The sequence below is a fragment of the Cornus florida genome, unplaced genomic scaffold, assembly GCF_030987335.1.
Source record: "Cornus florida cultivar Cherokee Brave unplaced genomic scaffold, ASM3098733v1 CherokeeBrave_3.0.0_Hap2_Chr01, whole genome shotgun sequence".
Classification (NCBI taxonomy): domain Eukaryota; kingdom Viridiplantae; phylum Streptophyta; class Magnoliopsida; order Cornales; family Cornaceae; genus Cornus; species Cornus florida.
Genome location: NW_026775571.1, coordinates 67,637,504 through 67,658,887, shown reverse-complemented (window position 1 = coordinate 67,658,887; position 21,384 = coordinate 67,637,504). Strand labels below are relative to the sequence as shown.

Here is a 21,384-nt window from a genome sequence, read left to right as displayed (position 1 = left end):
ATCTGTGCTCGGACTTGATCACCCGTGGCTCTAGAATCGAGGGATATCACAGTTGGTATCAGAAAACTCCAGGTTCTAGTGTCCTTAGGAGTGTCTTTCATTGTAGGGCTTCCGCATTACGTCTCTTAAAACTTAAAACCATGTTAGGATTCGTTGTACTCTTTTACGATTCGTTAGGAGGAGTAGCTGATGTCTATTATATTTCATAATTATGGAGTGGTTGACACTAGGAGCATGATGGGGTCCAAGGCAACTGCGATACAGACCCAAAGGATTAAAGGAGTACGTTATCGAGTTCTTTATCAAAAGCAGAACTTAGGATCAAAGGTTTAGTTCCGGTTGGCGTTACATTTAGAAGTATAAGCCAAGGAAAGATTTAGGAGTGTATTTTAGGTCACCGCATAACGAGACCGACACGATTTCAGTTGTTCTCATAAAGGAGACAACCAAGGAATAGGAGTCTAAAGAGGATTCTAGTGCAGAAGATCTCAACATACCCAAGAAAGAAGGTATTGAATCTTGACAATTAAGGATCGTGCGAGGGTGATCTCGTTCACTAATAGTATAGTGAGCGATACTAGTAGAGTTGGTGGGGATCGACTAACATAAAGTTAAATTCGTATATACCTTAAAAGAGGTAGATAAAGGGAACTCTTTAGGAGTTTAGGATTGGATGGAGTTGTCGTCGGAACGCAGTAATGATTTTGAAATCACGTACCGGGGAGTATGGTAATTAGGTTGTGACGGTCTAAGTGGCTTTATAAAGCTACATTAAACAGTTTGCATTCCGTGTATAAGGAGGATGAAGGTTAAGCCTTTGGAATTTGCTGAGGTAAATAGATTTTTATTTTGAGCTATGCTTAAAGCATATGTTTCGAAGTTGTTTGACTACCTCCGAAACTGTAAAAAGGATATTGTGAACCAATCAGGTAAAAGGTTAATTTTCAATAAGCGACTTTAGTTTCTGGGAGGAACAATGTTTTACATAGGATTATATTGTGTTTTTATTATATGTACCTTATGTGTTTCATTTTCGTTAATTATTCAGGATCGGGAATACGGTTTAGTTGGGGATATAAGCGTGTGATAAACCAACTACCGTTTTGGAGGAATAGCGTTAATTACGTTAGGATTTTGGGCATGTGGTCGTAGGATTTGGTAAGTATACCTACCTTTAGCCAATCTAAGGAACCTAGACATACGTGGTTATAGTATGTGTTCAGGATGGGATAGTTAAAACCGCAGTATGAGTCAAATAATCTAGATTCGTTTGATATACTTTAGAGCCATGATGGTGTACCGGAGGAACTGGCTTGGCTGAATATCTTCTCGGAGATTTTAAATCAGGTGTTCCCAAGTCAGCAGGAGGATTTTGTATTGGTTTAAGTGCTTATTAGAATGACACCGACTGAGGATAGTAGATGGACTAACTAGTCATCAGTCAATTCTTAATCAAGAATTTTATTTCGTAAGGGGGTGTCATTAGGAGGAGTTGCTGGAGTTGCATATCGAGGAGGAAGCAAGTCTCTTTATTTGCACAACAAATATGGAATTTTTTTTTTTTTTAGGTCACAATTCGTAACAAATAGTTGTTGCTGGGAATTGTTGACTATTTGGAGGATGGAAAGATTCCATATTCTTTTGAAGTTTAACATAAAGTCTAATGGACACTTACTTGAGTTAGAGAAATAGGATGTCAAGGACTTGAAGGTGAGACTGAACATCTAAGGATGGGAGTTTGTACTACCAGACTAACGATACTTTTGTTAGATAAATTGGAAGGAGGATGTGAGGATGGAGGTTCACAACTCTTAGTTCTTTATTGATCCTGGAGGAAACATAATACTCCACAAGGGATGCAGATGTTTGGAAGGCAGGCAGGAAGAGGGTCATAGTGATTTTGTCTCAAAGTTTGATAGTTGGTAGATAATCTAGATGGACCATCAGAGATCATTCGATCCTTGCAGCCACTTCTCATGCTAGAGCGGGACTGACAGAGTAGTTTCCACAGATCTAGATGATAGATTTCTGATTTTACACAAGGGTCAGGATTCTAATTGGGATATCGTTTGACTGATAAAATTAAATCAGCTTTACTTTGTCTATTTTGGGAACTAGTAAGATATCAGTTCCTATGAATAACACGGATTACGAGATGGCTTAGATGGATAGATATGGTGATTCACACTTTACATTAAGTTTCGTCCAGTAGAAGTAATAGGGAGGAGGATGATCTTATCAGCTGATAAGGTAATTGAGTTTAGCATGTGGAAATAATAACACTTGCTATTACCAGGGAAATGAAGGCGGTCAACTTAGAATATTTGAGCTGACCCCACAGGAGGTAACACTTTACTCAGATGAGTTTAAGGTACTGAAGGAGGATTGGTAGATGTCTTATTGATTGCAAGACGGTCGGAGTGACTGAGATGTACAATTTATAAATTTTATAGTGTAGTCAAATGGTGAGGAGTTATAGCATGACTTACCAGGTTCGTTTTGGTGAGTCGGTATGGATAGAGACATGTACATTACTATCTCCAAGTGTATCACCTGTTAGTAAGGTGGAAAATTGATACTTAGATATCACTAGAGGTTGTAGCCACTTCCTATATTAAAATGGGAGTAGGATTAATCAGGAGGGGATGGTTGGTAGAACTTACTGACATTGGTTGGAATTTTAATTCCGTATGGTTTAAGAGTAGTGGATAGAGCAAGTTCGCTTGGGACGTCACTTCAGCGGTGTTTACTTGGCGTTTCATGCCAGTGCTACATTGCACTGATAACAGAGTTACAGCATGTGCTTATTTCGTAAAGTCAATTAACAGTGCTGTGTCAAAGGAATTTTCTGAGGGTGTTGGAGCAACAACTAGGCTTCGCATCTCAAGATGGGAAATTTGATCGAGATATTATATTTGATCATGGAGGATATGCTTAGAACAAACATCCTAGGTTGGCAGGGGTAATTGAAAGCATTACTTAGTTTTTCAGTTATAATTAGTGCTACGATTGGCAAGGAGGTTAGTACGACAATGTTTAGAATGTTGGATAGTATGTTGTACAGATCTCTTACTGGTTGGTCAGGTATGGAAGCGAGGTTATATAATAAGACATTGCCTTTATTTAAAGATCCATCAGAGACAAATACTCTCTTTTGGGTAATGATTGCGTGCGGTTTGGAGGCGGCAGTCTGTTTTTGGTAATAGTTAGCATTACCAATTAGCTAGCGCTGGATGCATTAGAATTTTATACATCTGTTCTATGGACCTTGGAGGAATAGGGATCGTTACCCTTCGCTCAATATTGGGTAAAATTAGAGTGTTGATAGATACAACCTAGGCGTTGTACAGTTATGCTATTTCTTATACATAAACACTTAGTATATTGTTGGATATGTTGGAATTTGGTGGAGCTCATATACAGAGGCTGTGCCACACGAAAACGGAAATGAATTTTGCAAAATCATTAATTCAAAGTTTCGTGAATTCTGAGGACGGAATTCCTTTTGTTAGGGGGGAATAATGTAATACCCCTAGTTTTCAATGGGATAAAATGGGAATTTAAGTTTGATTTTATGTGCATTTTTATTTAATTATGTGACTTGATTAATTGTGTATTTGTTTTATGTGTAAATGCTTAATTGATTATTTTATTATTTGTGTGTATTTAAATGCTTAATTAATTGATTTATTATTTGTGTGTATTTAATTTAATTGTTAATTAGAGATTATTTTATTTTAATTGATTAATTGAAATTGTTTTAATTTAATTGTTGGTTAGTTTAATTATTTGATTTATTGGTGTTAGTTGATGTGTGTTACATTAGGTTTGTTTGATTTAAATAGGTTAGGGTTTTATGTTGTGTATTAGGATTAGCCGACTTATGGTGTTAGGTTAGAATTAGGATTAGGGTTTTATAGAGCCTATATATATATAAGTGGTATGTCTGCAAGGGGTTTGAAAACAAAAATCCTTTTTCCCGTAACTAGAAGAGGAGAGAAACAGAGACGTTGAGGGGAAAAACACAAAGGGAACTGAGAAAGGCTTTCAGCTATGGACTAAAGGTTGTGTAAAGGAGGAATCAAGGGATGGCTTGTGAGATAGAACTGGAGAAGTAGGAAGGATGCCGGTAGTCGTCAATTTGTCGGAAAAATTAGAGACGATATTGAAAGGTTTCGAACCGAAACCTAAAGACAAGTTTCATTCTATCTCTTTCCTGTAAACTTGTGTTCTGTACATTCTATATAGTCTCCAGGAAGTTAATTAAATTTAAAACGGGATTAATCATATGTATGTTTTGAATTAGTTCTGTGATAGTTTCTATAAGTTCTTTTCTTCCTCCTTCCCTTTGGCTTGTGTTCTGTGCATCTAGGTAGTCTCTAGGAGACTAATTGGCCATTAACTAAACAATGCATGATTTTTATATTTGACTTTGATCATCTGTTATTTGTGAAAACGTATTTGCAATAGCTCTCTCATGTATGTTTTTCTCGTCTCTGTTTTGGCATAAAATGTCTCACTATTTTAATTTTGTTTTGAAACTCACTGAAATAAACCAAGGTCTGAATTAATACTAGATGTAATTTAAGACCTTTAAGTTCAATTTAGAGGAAGAATAGTAAGGTTGGATGTTGCCGGAGATGAAGTAGAGACGCGTAGTAGGGAAAAGAGAAGGCTCTGGATTTAGAAAGAGAAGGCTCTTTGGAAAGGAGAAGGCTCTGGATTTAGAAAGAGAAGGATCCATGCCAAAAGAGAGCGCTCTTTGTTTTAAAAGAGAAGGCTCCAGGCTAAAAGAGCCTGCTCCTAAGAATTAGAGAAGGCTCTTTTCAATATTTCATATTCTGATTTTTTTTTTTTTTTTTACGAACTGTTTGTTACTATTGGAGCATGGAAACTATTCTGATTGTTCTGGGACTGTATAAAGTGATTAGGAAGATGGTTTTGGGTATCATTAAGACCTTAAATTAATTAAAATTCAGTTCTAATTACTTGGAACAAATAGTATCAAATTAGCGTAATTGTGTTAGACTTTACCGGATGGAAGAGATTAATTGCTTAAACTAAACTTTAGCAATTTAATGGGAAACAGCATGATTATAAAACTTGTTCTAAATGCATTATAGGGTCATTGATGTATTGAATTTGATCTATGCATGCTTTGGAGGCTAATTGTTGAAATCTTAATATTTTTTTGCAATTACATAGATTATTGTTTGGGTTTCAATTACTGGAGTAATAAATATCTTCCTGCAATTATTTGAATTATGGTTTGGACTTAACTTGCTGAACTAACACTTAGGTTCAGTCAACCATAGGGATGTTGGCCTAGATTTAATTGAAGAATTAATTATATATATTTTCTGTCAATTACGTGGAAGTTGGTCTGGATTTTAAATTGACGAACGATCAAGCATTGTTTCGTCAATTCCATGGATGTTATTGTGGATTGTTAGTTGATGAATTGGTTAAATTATGTATTTATCAACTATATGGATTATGTGGACTTAATTTGATGTACTGCTTAAAATGTTGCATCATTCGCAGATCATTTGTATGGTATGCACTGGTATGGGACGGTGGCATATGGAGGGACGAATTAGATCAAAACCTTAATTCTTACCCATTCATACATACGGAATGGATTAACTAAAACAGCTAAATCCTACATGGATGCATGTCCTGTGAACTAAAACAGTTGAACGACATAACGGATTGATGGTTTATTTTCTGTATTAGAAAGGATTTTATATATATGTTTGTGGTACCGTGATACGAGCTTGAGTCTCCTGATCACAGTTAAGGTCCGTATATCCCCTGGATGGATAACTGGACCTAATGACGTTCCCTGGTAGGTTTAGGTGTGCATGGCTACACTACGGCGTTTTGCGTGTTACCTTCTACTCAGGTGTGATGACTATAGGTTAGTGAGTATCCTATAGTGTGTATCTATATCTATATGGACTATTTTAGATATTGCCAAGCTATCTAGGATGTATCTGCGTATCGGGTTTATGTACGGATTGTAGTAGGATGGAACTTGCATGTGGGCCTGACTCACTCTTATTTTTCAAGTGTTCGTCAGTACCAAGCTTAGAACTTGATCGTGTTGATGCAGATACAGACATTCACTCTTCCGACTAGATAGGATTTTATTTCTTAATTTAGTTTTGGATTTTAATTCTGTAAATTTATTTATCGTTTGGGACGAGGGGTCCACTAGATGGATTCCCGAGTTGTACGGATTTGAAGGTTTTAATTTATATTAATTTATTATTTAAAGTTTGAAGATTTTTATTTTAGATTTCTTTAAGCGCATTATTATTTTATCCTTAATTCAGTTTTTATTCCTACTTGTTTACATATTAATTGTTTGGTATCTCTCGGATCTATGCTCGGACTTGATCACCCGTGGCTACAGAATTGAGGGGTATCACAGTTTGTCACTCAACTTATGTAGTTGATCTGACTTAACCACAAATAACAACTAATCCAAATAGTCATTTAACTTACTCAGTTGATCTGACTTAAACATAATTAGGATTCAATATTTTACAATCCTTTCCTTTAGTCCAATAGGTTAGGTCTTAGCATTTTGAGCTAAACCATCCTAGTATGCTACCGTCCTATACCCGTGCATACAATCCACAACATCCAAACAATTGAAAGAGTTTAATAAAATAATTCAACAATTGTAATCTAACACACAAATCCAGATAATTGACAAAATATAAGTAAATAATTCCTCAATTAAAATCCAGGTTAACTTCCATGTAAATTACAGAACCTAAGTATTAGTTCAGCAATTTAAGTCCAAAACCATGTAAACCATAAGCATAAATAGTAGTTCAGCAACAAAAGTCCAAAACCATAATCCAGATAATTGCAGAATGATGTATAATATCTCAACAATTAAATCCAATTCCTAATTTAGTTATTTACAGAAAAAGGACAAATATTTCCACAATTAAAATCCAGAGTATGCATAGGTCAAATCTGATAAATAATTGACCCTACTACGCATCTAAAACAAGATTTAAAATCATGTTATAACTCGTTAAATCGCTAAATTAAAACTAAGCAATTAACTTCCCTCCAACCGTTAACAGCATGCGAAGTGGTTTTATTTCATACTGTTCATTCAATTGATATAACAGATAACTTATGTAATTTGAGGTCTTATTAACATGTGAAGTTAAATATTTAAACCCTCTGTAAAGTCCCAGAACTGATCGTAAAGAACCAAACACTTAAACAGTACCCGTTAAAACTCCAGAACGCACAAAAATGAGAGAGCCTGCTCTCAAAACTTGGGAGCAGGCTCCCTAAAGCATGGAGCCGGCTCCATGCCTCTTGGAGTTGGCTCAAAAGGGATGGGAGCTGACTCTGGACTCCCCAGAGCAGGCTCTGAAGTTGAGGGAGCCGGCTCCCTCTTCCATGGAGCCGACTTTCTCCATCTCTGAGAGCCCCTGTTCGTTTTTCGACCATCTGCTTCGACTCCGGCCTCTTCCAACCATTTTGTTTGTTTTTAAACCAATCTTAAGAGTCCTAAGTGTGTCCAGTATCATCCCAGATTATTATTTAAACCAGTTTGCATTATTAAGAACCCTAGAACACTTACCGATTTAACATGTTTAATAAAACAAACACTGTACCTAAACTTGCAAGAACTGTAACAGAATTAATTCAACGCATACGGATGATCAATTTAACATATAATAAACATGCAAGATTCAGTTAATGTTCAATTAAAACCCTAGAGACTATCTAGGTATGCACAGAACACAGGCCAACGGGAGAGAGAAAGAAAAGAACTTGCCTGTGTGGTTTTGGAATCAAAACCCTATCACCGTCTTCCTAAGTTTTCCGATGACGTCCGTTTACTGTCACTCCTATTGCTCTGGTTTAAATCCACAACCACAACCTCTCCTTGCTCCTGGGTAGCCCTAACTAATGCCTCTGTTCGCTCAACCCTCTCTTACATGAACAGAACTTATGTTTATGCTTTCAAAACCCTAAGCCACTATAAGGATATATTTATAGGCTTAGAAATAAAAATAACCCAAATTCTAATTATGATCTGAGAAGAAAAAGAAAAACAATAAAATGTGTAAGCTAAGTCGGCTGATACGTGACCCCTAAGTGACTAAAACCCTAATTAATTAACAATACTAACTTAATCCAATTAATTCCATTTATTCCATTTAAATTAACTATTAAACCATTAACATAATTAAAACAAATAACTTAATTAAATAAAGAAAATAAAACAATTAAACAAACAACAATTCAGCCAAATAAAATAAATAAAACAATTAACAAACAACAATTCAATGAAATAAAATAAATAAAACAATTAATAAATTAATTACAATAATCAGACAAATGAACAACCAAAAATGCAGTAAAAACAATTATAAAAATGCCGAAACTATCCTTTTAAAATTAGGGGCATTACACCTATATTATTGAATGTCTTAATACAATAATAAAGATGCTCAAATAATTATGCATGTAAGACAATTTTATTTTTTAGTCTAACAAATCTTTACCAAACAGGCTATACCAAGTTACCAACCTGTAATATTACAAAGAGAATATGTTATTTTAATGAATGGAATAAGAGTCCAACATGTCCTTCTTACTTGATCCGGCTTTTTCGTTACCTCACACGTGGGAACAGGCTGGAGTTATCATGTTTTCTCATCCTAAAATACATTATATGTTTTATAAATCTAAGAGAAAATATAGAGTAATATTGAGGAGTTACAACACACTTAATATAAGAATATAATGTAAGAGAATATATAGAAAAGGAAGATAGAACTCTCGTTTGGTTCTATTGGCGTGTGTCCCATTTACAAAACACTACACTTCTTTATATAGAGCCTTCACCACCTAATGCACTGCACTTCACTCATTATATTATCTTATACAAGGCAAGCAATACATAACCCACTTCAATACATAATCTACTGATATACACAATCCTCTGAACATACCATCTTCTGCAGTAACACTCATGAATGGGGTAAATGATGAAGTGGACCCCACTATATTACAACATTCCCCCTTGGGATCCACTGCATTATACTAAAAATATGCCTTATTAAAACTTTGTTAGGAAAAACCCAGTGGGATGAAAACCCAACGAAGGAAAAAGAGTATAATATCCTTATGTCATTGAAAATGGTATTGCACAGATTAAAACTGCCTTATTAAAACCTTGCTAGGAAAATCCAGTGGGAAAAACCATAGCGAAGGAAAAAGAGTACAGTATGCCAATACATTTTCAATTCATTTGCTCCCCCTCATTCAGCATTAAATATCATTAAGTCGACGCATTCCAATATTACCACCAACTTCTTGAATGTTGTAGTTGGAAGCGCTTTAGTGAATAAATCTGTTGGATTATCACTCGAGCGTATTTGTTGAATATCAATATCACGGCTTTTCTGAAGATCGTGTGTGGAAAAGAATTTGGGTGAAATGTGCTTGGTTTTGTCACTTTTTATGTATCCTCCTCTTACCTGTGCAATACATGCTGTATTATCTTCATATAATATTGTTGAACTGTCTTTGATTGAGGAGAGTCCACATGATTCTCGAATATTTTGTATCACAGATCTCAACCAAACACACTTTTGACCTGCTTCATGAATTGCGAGTATCTCAAAGTGATTTGAGGAAGTTGCAGTCATGGTCTGTTTCATAGATCACCATGATATAGCAATATCACCACAAGTAAACAAGTACCCTGTTTGTGATCGAGTTATATGTGGGGTTAGAAAGATAACCTACATCTGCATATCCAATCAACTGGGCTTTGATTTTCTTAAATAAAACAACCCCATATCAGTCGTTCCTCGAAGGTAACGCATAATGTGTTTGACCCCATTCTAATGTCTTTGAGTTGGTGCAGAACTATACCGTGCTAGTAAGTTAACTGCAATTGCTATATCAGGTCTGGCACAATTCGCAAGGTACATAAGAACACCGATTGCACTAAGATATGGTACTTTAGGACCAATAACGTCTTCACCTTCTTCTTGAGGACGAAAATGATCTTTTTTAACATCAAGTGATCGGACAATCATTGGAGAACTCAAGGGGTGAGCTTTATCCATGTAAAAGCACTTCAGGACTTTTTCAATGTATGTTGACTGATGGATAAGAATTACATTTAGTAAATGCTCGATCTGCAGGTCAAGACAAAATTTTGTTTTACCAAGATCTTTCATTTCGAACTCTTTCTTTAAATAATAAGCAGTCGTGGTAAGCTCTTGAAGAGTTCCCATAAGATTTAGATCGTCAACATATACAACTATAATGGCAAATCCAGATTTTGATTTCTTGATGAAAATGCATGGACAAACTTAATTATTCACATATCCTTCTTTTAGTAAATACTTACTGAGATGATTGTACCACATGTGTCCGATTGCTTCAATCCGTATAAGGATTGTTATAGCTTGATCGAATACATGGTATGTGGTTTCAAGCTATTTGCTTCAGGCATTTTAAATCCTTCAGGGATTTTCATATATATGTCACTATATAGTGATCCATATAAATAAGTTGTAACCATGTCCATCAGACGCATATCTAGTTCTTTTGAGACTGTCAAACTGATCAAGAAGCGAAATATGATTGCATCCATCACAGGAGAGTATGTTTCCTCATAATCAATACCAGGTCTCTGCGAGAAACCTTGGGCTACAAGTCGAGCTTTGTATCTTATAATTTTATCTTTCTCATTATGTTTCCTTACAAATACCTATTTATACCCTACAGGTATGACATCTTCAGGTGTTTGGACTATAGGTCCAAATACTTCACGTTTTGCTAATGAGTTTAAATCTGCCTGTATTGCTTCTTTCCATTTTGGCCAATCATTTCTACGTCAACACTCTTCGATGTTTTGAGGTTCGGGATCCTCATTATCATTTGCAATATCAAGAGCAACTGCAAAGGAGAATATATCATTAATTATAACTGTATTTCTATCCCACAATTCTCCAAAGTTTATTGAGGTCTCATTATTTTCAGCTATCAGTGCCTCTTTCGGGGCATGTGCCACTTCTGAGGCATATATCTCTTTTGGGGCTACTTGCTTATAAAATTTAGATTGATCAATCATTTTCGTTGTTCCTTTTGCAAGTGTGGCCTCTTCAGAAGTACCAATTTTTTTATTTGATTTCTCTTGTATTTTCTTCTTTCAGGGAACAGTATCTTTTACACCAATAGGCTTACCACGCTTCTAGCGTGTTTTAGATACATTAGCTACAGTACTGATGGGTTGTCCTTCAGGGACATCAATTCAGGCAGGAATATTTGCAGCCAGTATATGAGACTTTACCATTTTCTTTGTGTCAATGAATGCATCGGGTAATTGATTTGCAATACGTGGTAAATGAATGATCCTTTGAACTTCTAGTTCACATTGATTTGTACAAGGATCAAAATAAGATAAAGTTGAGACATTCTAATTAATAACTCATTACTCTTCTGGCTTTTTCTTTTCTCCCCTTAATGGAGGGAAGACAGCCTCATCGAAATGACAGTCAACAAACTGTGCCTTAAAAACATCATATGTCATAGGTTCAAGATATCTAAAAATGGATGGAGAATCAGGACCTAGATAAATACCAAGTCGTCATTGAGGACCCATTTTGGTACGTTGTGGAGGTGCAATGGAAACGTATATAGCACAAACAAAAACTCGTAAGTGAGAGATACTTGGTTGTTGACCAATTACAAATTGTAGTGGTGAAAAACTATGATATGTAGTTGGTCTAATGTGAACTAGTGATGCTGCATGAAATATCGCATGTCCCCAAGTAGAAACAGGTAGTTTAGTTCTCATAAGTAATAGTTTAGCTATTAACTGAAGATGTTTGATAAAAGATTCTGCAATACCATTTTGGGTATGAGTATGTGCAATAGGATGTTCAATATAAATGCCAATTGACTTGCAAAAGTCGTCAAATGATTGAGATGTGAATTCCCCGGCATTATCAAGACGGATAGTCTTGATTGAATAATCCGGGAATTGTGCTCGTAATCGAATTATTTGAGCAAGAAGTCGAGCAAATACGACATTACGAGTAGAAAGTAAACTTACATGTGACTACCATGTTAATGCATCAATTAAGACCATAAAATACCGAAATGGTCCACACGCTAGATGAATTGGTCCACATATATCCCCTTGAATTCGTTGTAAAAATGTTGGGCATTCAACAACAACCTTGGAAGGTGATGGTCTGACTATTAACTTACCTTGTGAGTAAGCAGTATATGGATGATCATTTGCTAAAAGAATCTTCTGGTTTTTTAGTGGATGACCATGTGAATTTTTAATGATTCGGCGCATCATTGTTGACCTAGGATAACGAAAGAGATCATGTCAAAGTATAAAAATATTTGGGTCAGAGCACTTCTAGTGCATCACTGCATGTGACTCAATTGCTCTTATATTTGTATAATATAATCTAGAAGACAAAGCAAGGAGTTTTTCTGATACATGCTTCTGGCATGTAATACAGAGATATTCAACACTTCCTTCATTTATAGTCTTAATATGATAATTGTTGAGATGTATATCTTTAAAACTTAATAAATTTCTTTTAGATTTGGTAGAGTATAGAGTATCATCACTATTCAATTTTGTTCCGCATGGTAACACAATGATAGCTCTTCCGGAGCCTTCAATTAGGTCTGCTGGACCTGATATTGTATTGACACTAGCTTCAACTAATGTTATACGTGAAAAATATTTTCTATCTCAGAGTATAAGTGTGTGTTATTGCACTGTCTTCCAGATATATATCTTCACCATTTATCTTGGGTATAGTCAATGCCTTAGCCAAATCAGTGCTTCTTCATATACACAAATATATATTTTATTACTTCGAACATGAAATACAAACTAGATAAAAACATATAAAACAATCAAAATAAAAACATACTGGTACAACCAAGATAGGGACATACTGATACAATGAAAATTTAAACATACTGATACAGACAAAATAAAATACACGAGGGATAACATGCTAGAGAAGGACACGTTAATTGGTATGGACATTTCCATCACCAATCAAATGATCAATTCTACCACTAGGATTAGCAAAAAAGTCAGAAACATCAAGGTGAGTAATATCAACTGGCATATCATCATCAACAAAATTCATTTCGATTTCCTTTCCTTTTCCCTTATCATTCATTAAGCCCTCGTGCAGAGGCAAAGTGAAGAAAGAAAAAAAACTCTCTGCAAATGATACAAACCATACTTCTGGTATGGTCACCTATTTTGGAGGTCATATATATGGTAAAGTAAATATAGTATATATATATTTTCATGTTTCAACAAAATTTATATACTCTGTAGAAATTAAAATCTCTTTATCTTCTTACCCTTTGAACGTAAAAAAGAAAAATGAAATTTTCCTCACTTAGCTAGAGCCCTCGTGCTTGTTAACATTTTATAAATCTAAGAGAAAATATAAAGTACTATTGAGGAGTTGCAACACACTTGATATAAGAATAAAATGTAAGAGAATATATAGAGAAGGAAGATAGAACTCTCATTTGGTTCAGTTGGCGTGTGTCCCATTTACAAAACACTAAACTTCTTTATATAGAGCCTTCACCACCTAATGCACTGCACTTCACTCATTACATTATCTTATACAAGTCAAGCAATACATAACCCACTTCAATACATAATCTAATGATATACACAATCCTTTGAACATAACATCTTCTGTAGTAACACTCATGAATGGGGTAAATGATGAAGTGGACCCCACTATATTACAACAATATGTCATTATTTATTAACAACATTGTTCAATTATTCACAAGCTTGAATTATCATTTTTTTTTTCCCTAAATAAATTATCCTCATACTAAACCACTAAAAGCACACCAATCCATGCTCTTATATTCCACATGCACGTGACACTTAATATTATTTTTTTAATCTCTTGTTGGATCTCAAAAGTGAGCAATTTTTTTTGGTTAGTCCATTTACATGTGAACTAATGTAAGATAACCCTCGTAATACCTTTCAAAAAATAATTATTAAATAAAAATAATAATAAATAAACCTTGTAATTGTAAAAAATGGAGATGAGATTCATTGTTTCCTGTCCCGTTGTGCATTATGTCTTTCAATGTCCTAGTGAAAAATGTGATTCTGACTGTCACCGTTACGAGTGCAACTTGGGTTGGAAAACCCAAACCCAACTCAACTTTAGTCCAATTTTTTGCGCTTTTTGATAATCATTTTTATAATTAGGATTGAATTTGGGTTGAAAAATCTCAACCCGAATTGAATTAAGGTTGGGCTTGAATTGAAGTGTTAGCAACCCGAACTCGAATCATAATAGTATTTTCGTATATATTTTTACTTTAAAATACATTATATATAAAATTTAAACTATATATAAATACATTTTTTCTTTTCAACTTCCTTGGTTAAATCTTAACTTATTGTATATTAACATTTAGGAGACTTAATTTTCTAAGAATTTGTTCGTAATTTATTAAAAATCTACAAAAAAAATCTTTGAACTTTTTCTTGTTTAGGAGTAATTTAATCTAAAACTAATTCAAGATCATATTAAATTTTCGGTGTGAAGATTAGCCATATGAATAATCCGAATTAACCCAAAGTTTTAATACGAAATCTAAGCCCGAGTTGTAAGCCCGAATTTAAAAGTAGAATGATGGGTTGGGCTTGAGTTAAGTAGTTAGGGTTACGGATAGGGTTTGGGTTTAGCATTTCATATGGTGAGTTAGGCTCAAGTTATATTTCAAACCCGCCCAACCCACCTGAGTTGTAGCCCTAGTCACAATACACTAGACGTCAAATTTTTATTGCTGGATTTGTCTTTTAAGTGATATTAAAACTTTTATAAAATAAATAATAACAATAAAATAAAACAAACAAACATGACAATGCAATATTATGTTATTCCAACTAATTAGTATTATGTGATATCCTAGGTCAAATAAAATCTAGTGTCTCTTTTTTTTTTTTTTATTCTTTAGAATAATAATGCAATAAACTTTCATAATTAGTGTTAATATTGTGAGATATATATTTTGCAATTGCCTAATTTTGGTATCAAAACAAATCCAATCGAGTTGTATTTTCAAGTTTCAAAATCAAGATCGAGATCAGCTACGGAATTAAAAAGTTATTCTATTTGATAAACTGAGATTTATGAAAAAAGTATGAACAACACTTTAGGAAGTTCAGTTAAGCTATCAAAGGTTAGGACACTTTACACACATGGTACGTTTTTTAGATTTTCCAAAACAAGATTTTTCAAAGTGTTTTGGTCTTCCCATTCGAATCTATCATTTGGGAACCAGTACCAACTTCTCCTACCTGTTCAAGAACCATAGTTTCGAATCCTTGTTAACTCTGGACACTCTGAACCGGTTCCAGAAGTGGCTACCGGTTCAGCTTTTGGAACCGGTTCAGAAGGATTCTGCAGATTAGGTATCAATTTCTTGTTTTGTCTAAACTTTCTATTTGGTATGGATTTCTTTTCAAAAGATCTATACACGAAATTTACTTATTTCCTATTTCATATCTAGGCCTTTGAAAGTATATATAAACCTTATTTTAAATCTAGCTTGATACGGCTTTTGCATTAAAACTTCTACATAAATACAAAAGTGATTTTAGGGTGGTGTTCAATTCCTGGTCGTGTTCAAATTCTTCTGAATATTGCATCTACAACAAACAGAAGGGCAAATTTATTCCTTCTACATCAAATTCAGATATTGAAGAAAAAGGGTGAAGCAATCACACTTTGGAAGGATCAAAGCATTCGAGGAGCGTTGTTTGATCTAGCAGCAATCCTTTTACAAAGATCAAGAGTAAGCCTAGAGTCAAAAGCTATTGGACGGGACGTCACAAAGCCAGAGGATTGTCAGCAATTGGTTTTTGATAGAACGATAGGGTGTGAGTCTGGGTCAAAGTCCATTGTACTTTTTTTTAAACATAGTGGATCGTTTGCTCTGGACTGCAGAGTCCATGAGGTTTTCCCATAACAATTGTTCTATTCTAACAATTAGGGTTTTCTCGCTAAAAATTCTGGTGTCATATCTCAAACTCTATTTACTTTACTTGCTTTTATTTTATATGTGATTGTTTAATTATTTGCTAAATTAAGTAAAGGTAATTAAAATAGAAAGACACTTAATCTTTTCTATAAGAAAAACTTAAACTTTCCATAATATCTTCCGCTACAGAAACTCACAAACACAACACTAATCAAATAAATGTTGCATCATTCAATGACTTAATTGATAATGTGCACAACTTCCCAAAATGTGTTCGTGTTTGACTCACCCTCCTCCTAATTTATTAGGAAAAGTAAAAAAAAAAAAAAAAAAAAAAATTAAACCTTATATTGAAGGATTATAAAACTTTAAAAGTCCAATACCCATATTAAACTCCTTACAGTTACATTTATGCAGTTGCTTAAAGTTCCCAAAAAAAAAGTAAATAAATAAAATAAAATAAAAATATTAGTGCAATTTAAGATTTGAGAAACTTAGTTGGGTGAGTCCTATAGCTCTTAAAATTTTGAGTATTTCATAATATTTCTATTGTGTTTAGGTCTAATTTTAGATTTTATTAACTTGTATATTGACAACTTTTTACTTTAAAATTTGGATGTTTCGAGTGAGTTCACGTCAACAACTTGAGCATTTAAATGGCAGGTTATAATAACAGTAAATTACACTAGCCTTGTAAATGTAGTCTTAGGTTTGGGCAAGTTAGACTTTTTAACGTTTATTATTTTAACTTTTTCTAAACTTGTTCACCGGCGGTCAAAAAGTATCTTTGAGTATGGAAAATGTTTTATATTATAATAATATTTTGTATTGCATATTATTCAAGAGAAGAGCAAAATTATCATTTTATAAAATGTGAAGGTCAAAATATATGATAAATATTGAACGATATACCCATGTGTAATTTGCCCTCACTCATTCATGGTGCTCATCACAATTCATGGTCAAACAATGAATAACAATGTTCTTGTTCTCTTGCTTTTTAATTTTATTCTTTGTTAAAATATTGAATGTCATTGTAGTCTAGTATATAAGGCGTTTAAGGTTTAGAGCGCGGTATGAGAGTACATTGAACTCACAGTTAGAGTTTAGAGAGTGAGAAAGAGAATGTTTGGGGGTTGAAACTTGAAACTTGTAATCTCTTATTTTTAAGTATGGTAAAATATTTTATTAGATTTTCACCATTTACGTACGTTTTACGTCAAACTATGTAAATATTTCTTGTTCTTTTCTAATGTTTGTTTACTTTTTGTGTCGATTTTCTTGATTTGTTCTTACTTCACAATTTTTGTTATAATTAATGGGGATAATTACGCTGACCTCCCTTGAGGTTTCATCATTACACTGACCTCCCTCAAAGTTTGTATACTGATAACACGGACCTTCCCTGCCGTTAAACAACTAACGGTTCGTGCTACTGTCAGTAGAAAAAAAATACAATTTCACCCTTCTAATACCTAAAATAACATGTTTAACCTCAATAATCACTTTAAATTTACAAAACTATCATTTACTTATAAACTCAAAATGACAATGGTGCCCTCATATCAATAAACCAGAACAGCCAATGGATATAAACTGCAGCCACAAAAATTTGGTCCGTTGGTGGCTCACTAGAACAAACTAAAAAATGTTATGAAGATGTCTTAAAAAAAAAAAAAAAAAAAAAAAAAAAAAAAAACCCACATGAGCTAAGTGATCCAAAACCACTATGCTCGGATTGAGAAAATGGCCCCACAAGTGTGCATTAATAAATTACAAAGTTTCATGATCCGAAGGTTTTCATTGAATTAGTCTACTAAGTGTCAAATAGATCAGAACCATCTACTAATTTCTCCGGAGCTAGAGCCTCGAAATTTTTTCCAAATTTGTGTCTCCAATAAAAAACGTGCATGTTATACTTTAATCATCTATGACAAATATATGTGACTTTAATCATTTTAATTAGTTTCACTGACAAGAGTAATTTCAAGAAATTAATTTAAAATTTATTTAATTGTGACTTTTAAACTATTTCAATCTGACACCATTTTATGATTGCAGCAAAATATGAAAATAAAAATATATACATGTATATATTTGCATATTTTCTTGATGAATATAATATATATATATATATACACAAACACACACACACACACACACACATATGCACACAGGCCTATATTTATATACAGCTCATGATAGAGTGAGTGCATGTTTGATCGATCAATGCTGATTGATTAAGTAAGCAACAAATTTTAACTTAAACAACTTTCAACAACCTTTGTATTAATAAACAAAGCATCAATTATTTGCACTGTGTTTCGGAGGAGGATCTTATTTTTTTAGTCTAGCAAATCTTACCAATACCAACCAGTAATATTAGAAAGAGAATACCTTCAGGGAAAAAATATATATATTAGAAAGAGAATTCCCTCTTATATGAGAGTTAAAAAGGATGGATACTTCTATTAAGTTGTTGTTGCGATATTGAATATTCGACACTTTTAAGATACGTAAATACGGCTAGAAGTATCCGATTAATATTTTAACCAACGAGCGTGAATCATGGTTATTCAATAACTATGCTGAGAATATTTTCAACCACGAGCTTGAATCATGTACAAAATGGTACAAAATGATTCTTATTTTAAACTTCGAGCTTGAATGTTTTAGTGATGAATGCTTGGTTTATATAATACTCCATAACCAATGCTTGGCGCTTCATGCAAATGTCGATGACTATACTACAAAATCTCAATACTGATTCTTAATGTTTATTAACATAATTGTTAGGTGTAGCATCTTCATGCAAATGATATTTTCACAAAATCTGAACAGGTTCTTATATTTTTATAAACTTATATATTGGAGTTTATAAATATATTAGTGTCCACTTAAAACTTATAGAATTTTCAATTTGAACATTTCAGCTTTTGTGTAAAGTTCAAATCTTGTTAAATAAAAATATAAATTCATTGTTATATTAGTTCTTATTGCAAATTTGCAATATATCATTGTTTCATTTATATTTATATATACACACATATAATATTCATTATATGAATTCAAGAGAGAAATAAAAAAATTACACTATTTTGTTCTCATATTTTATAAAAATACATGAACTTTCCTTGTTTAGTTGTATCGAAAAATTAAGAAAACTAAAATATTGTGAGACCAAGAAATGACAAGAATGACAACCACGATAAAATTTTATATTAATACTTTTACTTTTCACTTGTTAGATAATTGACAAATTCAAAAAAATATATATTTTGTTGAGTTAATAAGTTATATTTTTTCTCTTAGTCTTTCATCAAGGTAAGAGTGCCATATAATTCTCAAAGTGGAATTAAAGTAATTAATGTTTTTTTAAAAAATTGAATTCTTTAAAAATTGAAACAATTGTTGAATAAATTTTAATTATTGAACAATGTTTTTCTTTACAACTTCTTTTTTTTACCTGTAACTTATCACTTCCTCTTCTTTATTTTTATTTTTCTTTTTATTTTTCATATTAGTTTTACACTACTAATAAGAATAATATTATTATAAAAAATTATATAAAGTTGATATATATATAAATGTTTCAAATTTTATTTACATAGTAGTACAGACCCCCCAAATCCAAATTTCTAGCCCAGCCCCCGACTACTCTTCATCTATTTGTAGTTAATTTTGACATAGGTTGCTAAGGTATTTCTTAAAATTCTTAAGAATAATTTTGTATATGCATTAATTCTTAATTTTTGTTTGACTTAAAGACCGAATCTGTTGGTTGATAATTGTAGGGGTTCTTCAGTAGAAGGATGATAAATTTTAGTGCTTAAAATTCAACTCTCACAATTTTAAGTACTTATTTTTCAGTTTTATCAAACATAAGTCATTGGTTCAAGTGTTTTATTTAAATAAATCGCATTAAATTATATAATATGGAATTATTTACAAATTAAAATATATGATATTATATATTTTGAATATTAATTTGAACATACATAATTAATTTATATAAAAAAAAAAATCACAAAATTATATAATACTATATTATTTTATATAGAAATAATAATGGCACTGTATATTTTAAATATTAATAAGTATATATAATAGATATACTTTTATCATAAATTATCTATAATAAATTAATTGTTATTGACAGAGAATATTCAATCTGTTAGGAACTCCAAACGACATGGGAGTCCAAGAGGTTGAATAGACTATAAGTGACAAGAATAAATTCACCCTTCCACAATAAATTCATAAGAGAGTCCTTTCACCTTCCTTCCATCTTCCTGATCTAGCACTGCAAGCAGCCGTGCCCAATATATTAATATTAGTTAAATGGTTATTTTGTATATTAATAAAGTTATTTAAGTCATTCTACTTCACTTAAGGGTAATTTTGATATTGAAAAATTATCATGAGACGAGCAGGTAATCAAAATAATTGAACCAAATTATAAAGTAAGCTGAGCCTAATTTTGACAAAACCTCATAAAAGGTTCGAGTAATATATCCTTCGAAAAATCAAAGGGATTTTAGCCAAAAGGTATAACTTCCCAATTCTAAAAGGACAAAAGGGGTGTGGACAAAAAAATGTACGAGAGTATTTACCCGATGTATGAGAGTATATATATATATAATCTTTTAAAAAATATATTAAAAGGGATTTTAAAATCTCTAGGCTTCCAATTACTACATCTAACTTTGGTAAATTTAATTTCACAATGGCAGATGTAAGTTTTGTTTCTTCGTTGACAAGAAACACAGGCTATTTACATACTCACTTTGTCTCGACTCAGATTTTCTTCATCCACCTTAAAAAGTAGAGGACTTTAAAAAATAGAGGAGATAATAACACATATAAGATGGAACAATTAGGTAGACAATTAGACAATTTGATGAAAAATGCATAAATTCATTACCAAATTATTCAGCAACATTTGTGTGAGACTGTTGGTATTTAGGTGATCGACACTTTATCCAACAACAATAACAATAAAAAAAATAAAAATTGAAAACAGAAGTGGTTGAGTAAAATTCATTAGAGGTGGCTGAGTAAAATTTACTTATCGAATTATGGGATGCTGAAATCGTGATTCATGTTAAAACAGATTAATTATGCATGTAAGACAAATTAATTAATAGTACAACCATGCATATTATTGAAAGTCTTAATAGAATAACAGAGATGCTCAAATAATTATGCATGTAAGATTGGGAGCAGGATTTTATTTTTTAGTCTAACAAATCTTACCAACCTGTAATATTAAAACGAGATCTATTCCGTCCATCAAATAGT

The 21,384-nt window shown here is 32.8% G+C and overlaps 1 pseudogene; it reads right to left on the bottom strand.

Moving 5' to 3' along the window:
- Nucleotides 1-21,384, bottom strand: part of LOC132273905 (uncharacterized) — a 65,041-nt pseudogene that overhangs the window by 30,841 nt on the left and 12,816 nt on the right.